Source organism: Clarias gariepinus, chromosome 27 (assembly GCF_024256425.1).
Source record: "Clarias gariepinus isolate MV-2021 ecotype Netherlands chromosome 27, CGAR_prim_01v2, whole genome shotgun sequence".
In the NCBI taxonomy this organism is placed as follows: Eukaryota; Metazoa; Chordata; class Actinopteri; order Siluriformes; family Clariidae; genus Clarias; species Clarias gariepinus.
The window spans coordinates 12,714,033-12,727,500 of record NC_071126.1 but is presented as its reverse complement, the minus strand read 5'-3'; positions in this window follow the sequence as shown (position 1 = coordinate 12,727,500).

The window sequence follows — 13,468 nt, the reverse complement described above, 5'->3', positions numbered from 1 at the left end:
CTACTTCAGTGCTATTATTTTAGCGCTGAAAAGTAGATTATTAAATCCAGCACATAACTGTTCATATCATCGCTTTTACTCAACATTTTGATTTCATTTATGGTGCTGGTTAACCTTGAGACAGATAACTAAGTACTTAAAACTGGCGATTTATAGTCTGGCACATAACTGCTCATGCCTTCACTTCTACTCAACATTTTGATTTTGTTTGAAAGTTGAACTTTTTTAAAGATTAAGTTTAAAGTTTAAGTTTGACTTCAGGCATATACTTAAGGGCACGTTTTGTCAAATTCTGTGCAGTCATTTTTGCATGATGCGGTAACAACATCTGGCAGGACAGACATACAGAAAAGACACACAGACAGATTTTTTTCTGAGACTGGTTTGGGGTCCCTCAAAGTCTAAAAAATTTAGAGATATCATTATAAGAGTGACTTCTGACCAATGTACAGACAAAACAACCCTTTAACTTATATACATAGATTAAAAAAGATATAAATATTTTATAGAAATCTTTCTGTGGGAAGGTTGTATTTAAGTTTGCATAAAAGCTAACCTAATATAATGACTTGATTCCACTGGTACCAGGAGCTTGTAGGAACAGTTGTTTAATTTCGAACAAAACCTTGAATTTTACCTAAAGGTGGTCGTAAGATTAATTAGCAGATGTTCATGCTTCACATAAATCTATCTGGTAAGTGCTGTTTACATGACATTCACAGCTTGAACTAATACTGTTGAAATATTACTGTAATCTATAAAGCATTAAACAGGTGCTCTTACCAAAGTTTGTTTATGTTCTTGTTGAAATTATTTAATTAATGCTCCTTTAGAAGACCCCATAAGAAAATTATTCAAAAGGTCATGAACCTGAAAAGCTGATATCCTTATTAAAAAAAAAGCTTCCATTTCAGTAGTTCCACAAGCTTCCATTTCAGTAGTTCCACAAGCTTCCACTTCAGTAGTGATGAAGTGCTTTGAACGCCTGGTCAGAGACTTTATCATTTCTTCACTAACAGACACACTGGACCCATTACAGTTTGCATACCGTCCAAACCGTTCCACGGATGATGCATCTCACATCTCCTTCATACATCTCTCACTCACCTGGACACTCGGAGGGGGAATTATGTGAAAATGCTCTTCATCGACTACAGCTCTGCATTTAATACCATAATTCCCTCCACACTCACCACCAAGCTGGAGCACCTGGGACTCAGCTCATCCATGTGTCAGTGGATCTCCAATTTTCTGACTGGCAGACCACAGGCAGTAAGGATGGGCGGACATGTCTCAGCCTCCATCACTCTCAGTACTGGAGCCCCCCAGGGTTGTGTTCTGAGCCCCCTGCTGTACTCTCTGTACACCTCTGACTGCGTGGCCACTACCAACTCAACCACCGTCATCAAGTTTGCTGACGACAAACGTGGTGGGCCTGATCACCAACAACGATGAGACGGCCTACCTGGAGGAGGTTGGAAATCTGGAGAACTGGTGCCAGAGAAACAATCTCCTCCTGAACATCAGCAAGACAAAGGAGCTGATAGTGGACTTCAGTACAAAGCAGGTGAGGAACTACCAGACCCCCATTATCAACAGGAGCCCAGTGGAGAGAGTGGACAGCTTCAGATACCTCGGTGTTCACATCACGCAGGACCTGACATGGTCCTGTCACATCAACACCGTGGTAAAAAAGGCTCGGCAGCGTCTGTACCACCTTAGACGCTTGAGAGACTTTAGACTGCCCTCCAAGGTGCTCAGGAATTTCTACTCCTGCACCATAGAGAGCATCCTGACGGGAAACATCACGACCTGGTTCGGGAACAGCACCATGCAGGACAGACGAGCTCTACAGAGGGTGGTGCGATCAGCTGAGCGCATCATCCGCACCGAGCTCCCTGACCTGCACTCAATCTACACCAAGTGGTGCTGGACCAAGGCCAGGAAGGACCTCAGCCATCCCAACAATGGACTGTTCACTCTGTTGCGGTCTGGGAAGCGATTCCGCTCCCTGAAGGCCAACACAGAGAGACTGAGGAGGAGCTTCTTCCCGCAGGCGATAAGGTCTCTCAACCACACCACTATGCAAAACTAACACAATATTTTCACAATTCTCACAATCAATCAATCAATCTTTATACATCCATGGACACTATGGACAACTCCACGCACATCACATCTACACTACATGTTTACGTTTACATTCTGGACCATTGCACAAAGAAAACTTTAATAACCATTGCACAAAGTCACTTTTTCTATGCATATTTGCACACCATTATAGTTCTATGTGTAAAGTATATTTCTATTTTCAGGTTCTATTTTTTCTAAGTTAAATTTTATTTAAATTTTTTTATTTAAATTTTCTATCATATTTCTTCTATTGATATTTATTACTTATTATAAGTTTTAATTCTCTTTTTTTATGGTCACTGGCGGTCATGTAAGCATTTTACTAAGTTTCGTACTGTGTATGACTGTGTATGTGACAAATAAAATTTGAATTTGAATTTGAATTTGATTTGAATTTGATATTTCTCTACCGGCATAATGTTCACATTTATAACTTCTAGCGCATATCCTGTATACAGGGTTGCGGGGGCTTATCTTAGGGCACTAGGGCATGAGTTGGGGGACACCATGCCAACCCAGTGCAGGGCACACACACAAACTACAAACAATTTAAGGATGCTAATTAACTTAATTTGCATGTTGTTGGACTGTAGGAGGAAACAGGAGTACCTGGAAGGAACCCACCAAGCACAGGGACAAATTTTAAAGCTCCTATAGACACAAGGCAGGAATCGAACCCTCTACCTTGGTCGTGTGACTCTACAGTGCTAACCACTATGCTACCATGCCGCCCAAACACAGATATTTCCATTATCAAATGGGGTACTGTAATATAAACCATATTAAGGAATTTTATGATCCAATCAGGCAAAATCCTTCACAGGGTTAAAACAACTTTAGTACAGTACTATGATAAGTTTCCATTATGTAAGATATTGTGTAAGTAATGTGACATGGTGTGATTAGCTTTAGCAAATTACCTCCACATGGGTTTATCCTTTCAGCTCAATCGTAATTGTAGAAACGTTTTTCATCTAATTGTAGAGGCCTTGTATTTTTCATGGTATAAGAGTAAAAAACTTCCAAGTATGAGAATGAAAACTCCCAAGAAAACTTATGCATAACAAGACTTAACAAAAAGAAACAAAGTAGCAGAAAAATATATTAATTAAAGATATAGTTGTTTATGCAAAAGCTGTAATATACATACAGACATTATAGTCACTATAGAGCTGATGCTTTGGGGTAAAAGCTTTACACTGGTGAGTTATGTAAAGTAGGATCTTCGTAAAAACTGGTCATTTGTGCTGTTGTTGGCTCTTACTTGTTTTTAAACATTTGAAGTATTATAAGGCATTAACAAAACCTTAAAATAATAAGGAGACTCTTTTTAGGGTGTATATATAAGTAAAAAACATGCTGTTATAATCCCACTGACATGTAGAGCCACATACCATTACTAGGCATTCCACTATGATAATGTAACCCAGTAGAGCAGGGCTCTTCAATACTCGTCCTGGAGGGCTGGAGATGAAGAGTTCTGCAATAGAGTATAACAGGAGAAAGTTTGACACTATTGGTTCAGTTCATTTGTCTGAACCAAAAGCAGATTAAGTAAGAGGAAATATACTTACCTTGACTACATGAGGATATAAATCAAGACAGAAGTTACATAAACAATTCACTGGAGGGCAGAAGGACACCTACTGTTTCAGCGTGCCTTAAATCAATTTTGATGTAACAAACTATTATATAATGATTATCATGTACAGTCCCCTTTTGGGTTATTGCTCCCCCACTTCATATGGTACTATATGTATGTGTACAGCTTATACAGTACATACATATACTGTATGTATATACTCTACACACTTCACACATTTTCATTCAGTTTGCTAGTATTTAAAAAACAGGGCTGTTCCTAGACTCATTGTTTTATTGGGACACAATAGTGAACCTGTGCATATCACAAATCTACACTTTTTTTGACTGCTGGCCAAAAAAAAAAAAAAGGAAAAAAAAGGTCACACACTCAAGTATTTATTTGACTGCCATTTGGTTTAATTATGGTGCACAATGCGGTGGCCAATTCATGGGTGAAAATAAGTCCTCATTTTTCCTTTGTGCAAAGATAAAACACTGACATGCTCAATTACACTAGATTTTACTACACTGCATTAAAAAAACTACATAAAAGCTCCTGTTGTAACTTGATGATGATGATTACTCCCCATAGGCTGTAGCCTATATGCATGAACAGTTTGGATTACACTTGTATAAACTTTAACTTTTCTTTTACTGTCCATCATTTTATGTTATAACATACAAGTCCTGTCCTCTGTCTAAAAATGCCTGAGTGTTTTGTGAGGCTACGACATGTATTGTGTCTAAATGCAAATTAACCACAAAATAGTTAAAAGCGTGTAAGAGCTATAATCAAACATTCATGATAAAAACAATTAAAATAAAACAATGCACTAAAATGTAATCCATCAATTTTTTAGGTGTGTAAAAATGGAAATATCGCTTCACTTAAGTTTGGATAAGTGAGCAATTATTGGATTGTGTCCAATCCTCCCTGGAAATAATATGTTAACACACTTTGCAGATTTGGCAACAAGACACTTAAATGAATGTTTATTTAAAGTAAATTTGATTGTTTAAACAACTGAATGGCACTATTGGTGCCACTATTATTTCAGTGCGATGAGTAATAGCTAATAGGAAGTTTGACAGGCAGCTGCCCAAATGATATAAGGAAACTGAACAACTTCGGCTATTATTCACTGTAGGGCCAGTGGAACAACAGACGTTCATTTACGTAGAATAAACTTTGGCAGCAACTGTATATGCGTGAATGGAAAACCTCTTTGCTATTTGTACGGTACATTTATTTTTCTCACTGATAGGATTATTTGGCACAGAATCTCCCCCAAATCCATTGTTGGGACATAGAGAAACAAAATCACTACTGATGCAGAGAGGAGCTTTTAAATCTTTAAACAACCATGTCAGAAGTCCTGCGCTCATGGCAAAGATGTTACTCTGTTTCAGACATGTCAAAGTATTGGCCTGCAACAAGCAAAGAAAACACCTAGAGAGATTGCTAAAACTAATAAACTACTAATTAAAAACAAACAAACAAACAAACAAAAAAACAACTGACCAGCTCTTTATTGAAAGAATTTTCGTGAACTATCATGTTCTAAAAAGAATTGTGGTTGAAAATATATTTTGAATGATTATGTTCGGAAATCACTTAAATTTGGCATTTACACACACAATATAAGGAGGCCTTAAAAAAACTTTATAAAACACCATTATTCCAATGTGCTGAATAATAGCTAATTGGAAGCTTGTCACGCAGCTGCTCAAATGATATAAGGGAATTAAACAACTTTGGCATTTATTCATTGTGAAGCCAGTGTAAGAACTTTGGATGACCAACAAAGCACAAGCTATGATACTGTGTGTGTGTGCGTGCGCGCATGTGGATGTAAAACCTCATTGCATTTGTGTTACAATTATGTTTTTCCACTGATATGATTATTTTTCACTTTGGCACGGAATCAAATCCAAATCCATTGTTGGGAGAAACAAAAACACTATCTTTCTTTGACCCATGATTTTTAATTAACAACAAGTACATATTAAAAACTTGAACTATTTTTTTAATGATTAGTAAGTGGAAGGTAGTCAGGTAAAGTTTAAGGCCTTGTTCACACGGGCGTTAAATTTTTAGATAAATGAACGTGCTCTGAACGTCCTAGATGTTTATGTTGTGTTTTGTGGTGGCGCTCGATTGACTTCTACACCGGCGTTCGTTTGTCTCTGTCTAACGCCAGCCTGCAGCCCAAATTGTAGTTTCTGTGTTAACCTGTGGGGGCAGTGTCGGGATCTGGATATGAAAGCCCGCCGCTACCAGGTTCACTCTCTGACTGCACAACGTCGGATTAAAGGATTTTTTTTTGTGGTTTATGAAGAAATGCGAAAATTTCCGCGCACATTTTTCAACAATTTATTTTATTTTTTTTTTAGCCTTTTTTTTCCCACATTTTCCTATGTATAGCATGTAGGATCATGGGATATATCCGGTCCTCCGAAGCGTAAAATTAACGCGAAGAAGCATTTTCTAAAAAGAATTTCAATTTTCATTGTTAAGTTTGCTATTTTAATAGAGAGGAACATTCATGTAATTTAAACCAATATAATTTGTAATTTGTTCAGTTCAGATTAAAGCCTTTTTATTTGTACAGCCTTTTTATTTGTATAGACACACACACACACACACACACTGTGACTAACTAGGCAGTTTAATGGAAAGGTGCAAACAATGACTATAAGGAGTGGTTAAGACAGAGCCAAATCTACCCTAAGAAAAACAGGAAACAGGAAGAAGATAGATACAGGAATATTAGTATAATATTAGTATATGCATGTAAACTGACACCAGCTGCATATTTTAATGGTTTTTATAATAAAGTGCAAAGATACTACAGTATATACAGTTAGTTGTACTTTTAATATTAAAAAGGACACAAATGACTGAATGCAAGGATTAGTACAGATTTGTTACATTTCATGCGCTCTAAAAATAATTATATATGAATTTAATATGTGTAATTATACAGTATGAACATGTTGGTAGCAAAACTCAATTTGCAGTTTTGAGAAAAACATAAAAAAGAAAAAAGACTGATTCCCAGCTGTAATTTTGTGCATTCATTTGTGCAAAAAGTATTTTGTTTCTTTGGGTGAAAAAAAATCACAAATTCTAAAATGTTATATTAAAATCCTTTTGTTTATATTAGTTTAAATGTTAGATAATTTTGGTCATTGTTTGTTCCATTCGATAAATAACCATGCAGTTGTGTTTAGTGTTTTTTTTGTAAATACTATTTTTGTAAATATAGTGCACTGTGTTTCTCAAAGGAAGCAAAAATAGTGCTTGTGATAAAAGAATTCAAGTGGAATAATCTGCCCAGCCAAAAAAAGTATAAAAATTACCTGAATTTAACTAATCAAATTCCTCTGTGCATGAAGCAAAGAAAACAACTAAGGAGATTGCTGAAACTAAAAAAAAATGGGTTAAGAATTGTCCAACGGATTTTTAATAATAGATTTTTATTCATTAGATTGATAGATTGTGGTGAACCATCATATTCCAGGAAGAAAGATTCTAAAATACTCAAATAATAAAAAATAAAAAAATGGCCTAGAGAGAGCTGATTGGCCGAGCTCTCTCAGGGGGGAGGGATGAGAGGTACTTTGTGCTTTCACATTAATCACGGCTCTACAGACAATCAGGGGCGTCTGTGAGCTCATGCATGCGGAAGGAGCGGCTAGCGCTTTCCTCCGAGTGTGTTACTTCGCCCCTAACGGTGCATGAGCAAGCAGTTCGAAAAAGATGCGGTCGGCTGACGTCACGCGGTTCGGAGGAAACACGTGATAGTCTTCGGCCCTCCCGGCTGAGTGGTAGTAGTAGCCTTAATGTGGGAGCCCCCTAGCGACGGGGAGGAATTGGCCACGACTAAATTAGGGAGAAAATCTGAAAAAAATTTTTTTTTAAATAAATAAATACCATAATAAATACAATTAACAGTGTGGATAATTAGAAAAATGCTTAAATTTGCTTGGGAATATAAATAACTTACAGTGGAGCATTGAAAAAAAAAGGTCATGAAGGCTGATGAACCTGTCCTAGAATGATACCAATCAAACCCATCAAGCACCATGATAAAACTCGCTTTCATGAAGACCTTCCCAGGAAATCAAGACCAAAACTTACCTCTGCTGCAGAGATCATTTAGAGCTACTAGCCTCAGAATTCGCCTTATAATAAAAACTGAAATTAGAGCCATTATGAAGGCTTTACAAAGTATAAGTCGCAGACACATCTCAATATCAACCGTTCATATGACATTATTGCATATTTTGGATGCCTTTATCATTGTTTTACAGTGTAAAAAGAAATAAAAATCAGTAACGACCATGGAGTTATAATGTGTGTCTAAACATTTGAATGGTAAAGCTATTATACATATCTTAAAAAAACATTGAATGTATTGAGTGGCATGCATGTTACACAGCTGAAATATCCTGGTATGTGTTTTAAGTTATCTTCACAATAGACCAGAGATTTTAGCTTGATTTACCGTAAGCTGTAAACTGTAGGCTATTTGTCATAAAACTTACCCAATTCACTCAGGTTTTCTGTGAATAGGATACAATTATATCAAGGAAGTTAATGCACAATGACAAAACTTTTTTTTTTATAATAATAATAATAATTATTATTATTATAATTATTATTATTGTGTTGGTATGTTGTTCTATGCATTCTAGGTTTAAACCTGAATACTGGCTTAAATGATTTGTTTTGGGTAATTGTACTTCCACGCATCCTGCAAATTTGCTGAACTATGGAGAAGTTCCAGGGCAAACAACAGACATCCTCCAGATCGTTGCATAACACTCAGTGGAAGAATGTAGCTGTCTTATGAAAAGGAACACAGGATGTGTGTAATTCAGATATACAGCACATCATGTCACAGGTGACGCTAATCATTCTTTCTGCTTTGTTCCTGCTGTATTTCGAGGAAAATGTATTTTTCTTTGCCTCCTTCAGATCACTGAAATGGTCACAACTCCTTTATTAATGGACTTGTGCTGTTACTAAGTGGCTACATGCTATATATTTATCTTTTTATGTAGCTCTTAAAATGTCCTCCTTCATGCAAACACAGCAACGATTCTGTTTAACGGGAACGGTTTTCATTAGGGATTATTAACTATAATTAAACCCTGGCAGCACCTTAATCAAGATTCCACCACTTTAATCAAATGATCATTGCTTTAAAAAGACTATCTTGTATGCCTTCTGCTTGGCCGGAATGAAAACCTGTAACCACACTGGTCCTTTCCGGATAAGATTGGGACCCCTGGTCTGCTGTAATTACGGCTGAACTCTGTAATGAAAATATGAGAGGCTTTTGGAGGTCAATCATAACAATGTGGTGGAAAAGAACACAATAATAACAATACTTGGGTGTGTGTTTGTATCCTAGTACATTATAGTGATTGTAGTATTACTGTAGTATTGTCTTAAACATCCTTGATTTTTGAAAACCAACTATAGAAATTATTACAGATTATTATTATTATTGGACTAGATATTCAGTCAAATGGTAGTATTTAATCATATTGAAATAACATTAAGCATTCTTGCATAAGTATTTTATAATCCTATCATTTAATTTTAGTTATTGTGTAAGTGAAGAAAATTTAGCGGACCATACTCCTTTACGGGAAATATACAGTACAGATCTGTACAAAAGACAGATCAGACACCAAAAACAGGGCTGTACTGTATATTGTTTTTCTCTGAGCATGCATTGTTGCTGGTAGATAACCTGCAATTTTTTTTCACACACATAAAAATACTGTAGCACTGACATAAAGGAGTCTATTGCAATACGTTTCACACAGGTGATTCTTTTATAGGAGCAAAGAATAGATTTTTTTAATTTAATGGTTTTAATGTTAATGTGTTTGAGGAAGAATAATTGTTATTATTGTATTAAAAGATACTTAAAATTTGCGACTATCTATGTAAAGTGACATGACAACCGCTTAAAATCAATTCTGATTTATATAATAAATATATATATATATATATTTTAGTGTTGGCTTATTTTCGATTGGTTATTTGTCTGTTAAGTGTCTGTCAGGAATCTGAAATGGGTTAACCGTGCAGAGCAAGTTAAACATTATTTACAAAAAACTTTAAGAAACAAGAAATGTCCTTTTCATTCTTACTTAAAGGCAATGTAGAGTTGGTACCCCAAATATCAACATGTTCAGGAGCATCTAGGGGACACTAACCTGAATAACTTTTTGGAACCCACATACAGTACACATGGGAAAACACACTTCAGCCTGAGTCAAAGAACATTTTTTTCCTTTTACCGCTTGCATTTTTATTAAATTTGAGGTGAAATAATAACATTTACTGGAAAGAATAAATAAACATGTTCCATGGTCAATAAATATATGGCACATTTATTGGTATCAGCACTTCATCTGCACTTGCAAAGCGGCACCCGAGGTGTCACCTTACATTGTGCAACAGATGTATGGGGACCATGTGTAAAAATAAACATAAAAATAACATGATTGTTCTTGATTACAAACATCTAGCTCACTGATTAAGGGGTTTGTTTCAGGTTTTCCTCTCTGTCTTCTTATCAGCATGCACAAATATTTCACCACAGGAAAGGTGGAGTATGTGATTTGCAGCAGAGGGGTGTGCTAAAAAAAAAAAAAAGAACCAGATGTGTGTCTTCATATATACAGTAAGAGTTTTCAAGGTCATTTTCCTGGCCTTTTTTAAAAGTGCAGCTAAAGTTTTTTCACCCCTACTGTACTAATAAACAAAATGCAGCCTTGGAAATGTACAGTGCATTGCAAAAGTATTCATACCGCTTGAACTTCCGAACATAATCGCTTCCACATTATGTCATGTTAGAAACTAAATATATTTTAATAGGATTTTATGTGATAGACCAATACTATAAGTATAAAAATAAGCATGCTTTTGTATTCAGCCCCCCTGAATCAATATTTTGTTATAAATACCTTTCGCTGTAATGACAGTCTATTCAAATTTAAGGTTTTTCTTGTTGCATACACAACTATACACAGTATGCTATGCAGTGAAATACTAACACACCGGTTTGTGACCTAAATGGAAATGTGAGATAGAAGAAGTACTACTCAGCCGTCATTGAACTTGTCTGGCTTGGCTCAGCTACAAAATCAGACAGCAGAAGACTACAAAGGACTGCTGAAAAGATTATCAGCATTCATCTACCCACCCTGTATATCTCCAGAGTGAGGGAAGGGGCTAAGAAAATCATTTTGGACCCCTCTGTCCAAGCCAACTTTTCTTTGAACTTTTGCTGTCTGGTCGGTGCTACAGAGCAATGAACATGAGGAGAGTCAGACACACGAAGAGTTTTTTCCCTCTGGGGATTTTTATCTTATGAACAGTTAAATGCTCTCCTTACTTTGCACTAAAAATATGTGCAAATATTAAAATATCAGTAGGTGCAATACCGTGCAATACTACTGATATTTATTTGACTTATTTGATAAAATCTAAAATCAATTTGTTGTTAACTGTTTTTTTTTTCTTGTTGTGGAAGCTTCTGTCACCAAAACAAATTCCCAGTACTGTATGTGCAAACGTACTTGGCAATAAAGCTCTTTCCAAACCTGATTCTGAAAAAAAAAAAAAAAAGAAGAAGCAAAGGCCACTGAATAATAATATTAAATATAAAATCTATGAATATGTAGTAATACAGTTTTTGCAGTCTGTCTCTACCAGCTTTCCACGTCTAAAGAGTGCAGAGTGCATGTACAGTATATCTGGGCCATTCTGACACATGGACATGCTTTGACCTAAACCATTTCATTGTAGCTCTGACTGCATGTTTAGGGTCGTTGTCCTGCTGGAAGGTGAACTGTATGCCAATGAACCTGGATGTTTATGTTTAAGAGCAGGACATGCCAGGCACTGTGAGAATAAAGCTAGGTTTGCATGCAAGCGTAATTTCCTCCACTATGCTGGTACGCGGTGGTACGTAATAGATACAGTAACTAGAAGGAAAGTCGAGTTTGAGCATTGTTTCTGAGGCTCCCACTTGCTATGCAGCATTTAAACAGACATTCTAGAACTGAAAAAGTTTTTGTGCACATATGGAAAATAACTAATTCTGATTAACACATTGTTTTTTTGTTTAATACAAAATGTAGGTATAGAATTACTTCACTTTGAAAACATGGGTTCCTGTGTCCTGTATGTAAACATGTTTCCTGTGTCCTGTATGTCTGAGATGTCTTTGGCCAAAAGGGCCCTGTGTTTACTTCCTTACTTCCTGCTTTTTCTGCCCCAGCCACAACCTGACCTCAACCGTGATCATGCTCGCACCAACTTACTTATTCCCAGCTGTGGCTAACAGGAAAAAAAAAATTATTATTTCATACTTCTGTTTGTGCTCTCTCTGAAGTTTCACAAGCATGTTGTCCAGCTGCTTATAACATTACAACTGAAATTAATTTATATAAATATATAAAAATCTAAATTCTAAACTGTAAAATTATACTGTAGCTCCTCTGCTGATTTTGAAACTTGGAGTTGTACAATAAATATGGTATTGAACAAGAGGTGAGTCTATTGTAAGATATCGTTTATAACCTTTTACCTTGACTTTTTCCTCCACGATTGGATGGACTCTGCAGTTAGTAAACATTAATATATATATATATATTAATATAAATGTTATTTTTGGGCATTATTAAAAATCATGTCCTAAGGCAATCATCAAACATCAAATGTGAGGCATAAAAAAGAAACAGAGTAACAAGCAAGGTTAAAAAAAATTAAAACTTAGAATACAAGAGAAACAGAAGAAGCCAGCTTGGTTAGTCCTTAAATACTGTGAGCAGGGGAATGTGTTTACGTGTGTGTGATTGGCAGGGGCGGACTGGGACACAATTTTATTACAATTATCACTTTCTAAGGTTTTTTTTTCTTACAGGTGCATGTATTGGTGAGATTAACAGTTTTGTTTAATTTTTTTGAACTGCTGACAATATTTCTCTTAAATTCAAAATATAACTCTTGTTCTTTAGAGTGTATATTTAGAGGACATGACAACATGACAACACATCAAAATAACCCAAGATCTTGCAGTATTTGCAGTTTTAATAACTCAAGTAAATAAATAAATAAATAAATAAAATAAAAAATAAATTTTCTAATAAAATAAAAAAAAAAAAGTAATTTGTAATAAAGTATTTTTCTTGTACCTGTCACTTCTTCTGCTCTAGTGTTACAAACAGAACTGTCTCCATCTTGGTGCAAAACAACCATTTTATTGTAATTTGATTGCTCAGAATCTAAATAAATATGTATTTATTTATTTATCTATCTTAGATCGGCCATGTAGGCATAGCTCCTGTCTCCCTGCTCCCTTCCTACCTATATAAAAGAATGTGATATTTTGGCCCTGATACAATACTTATGTAACTTTACACTAAATAATATTAATGTCTTTCAGTATGTAGTATTTTAAGTGATGATATTATTGCACTACATCTAATAATTATTTGCAGTTATAATGAAAAAACTTGCAAAGAAAAATATACAGTCATTTACGAATGAAACTGACTGCGCTTGAAGCCCTTAATGAATCTAAAATTGTGGAACATTTCACTGCTTCATTATGCAATGCCCTTTTCCTTTTTGCTCCACCTGGCCATCCTAGCATGTATGTTTGAACAATTTGCAGCTCTGGGGGGAAGCAGAGGAACATAATGTAACAATGCCAGT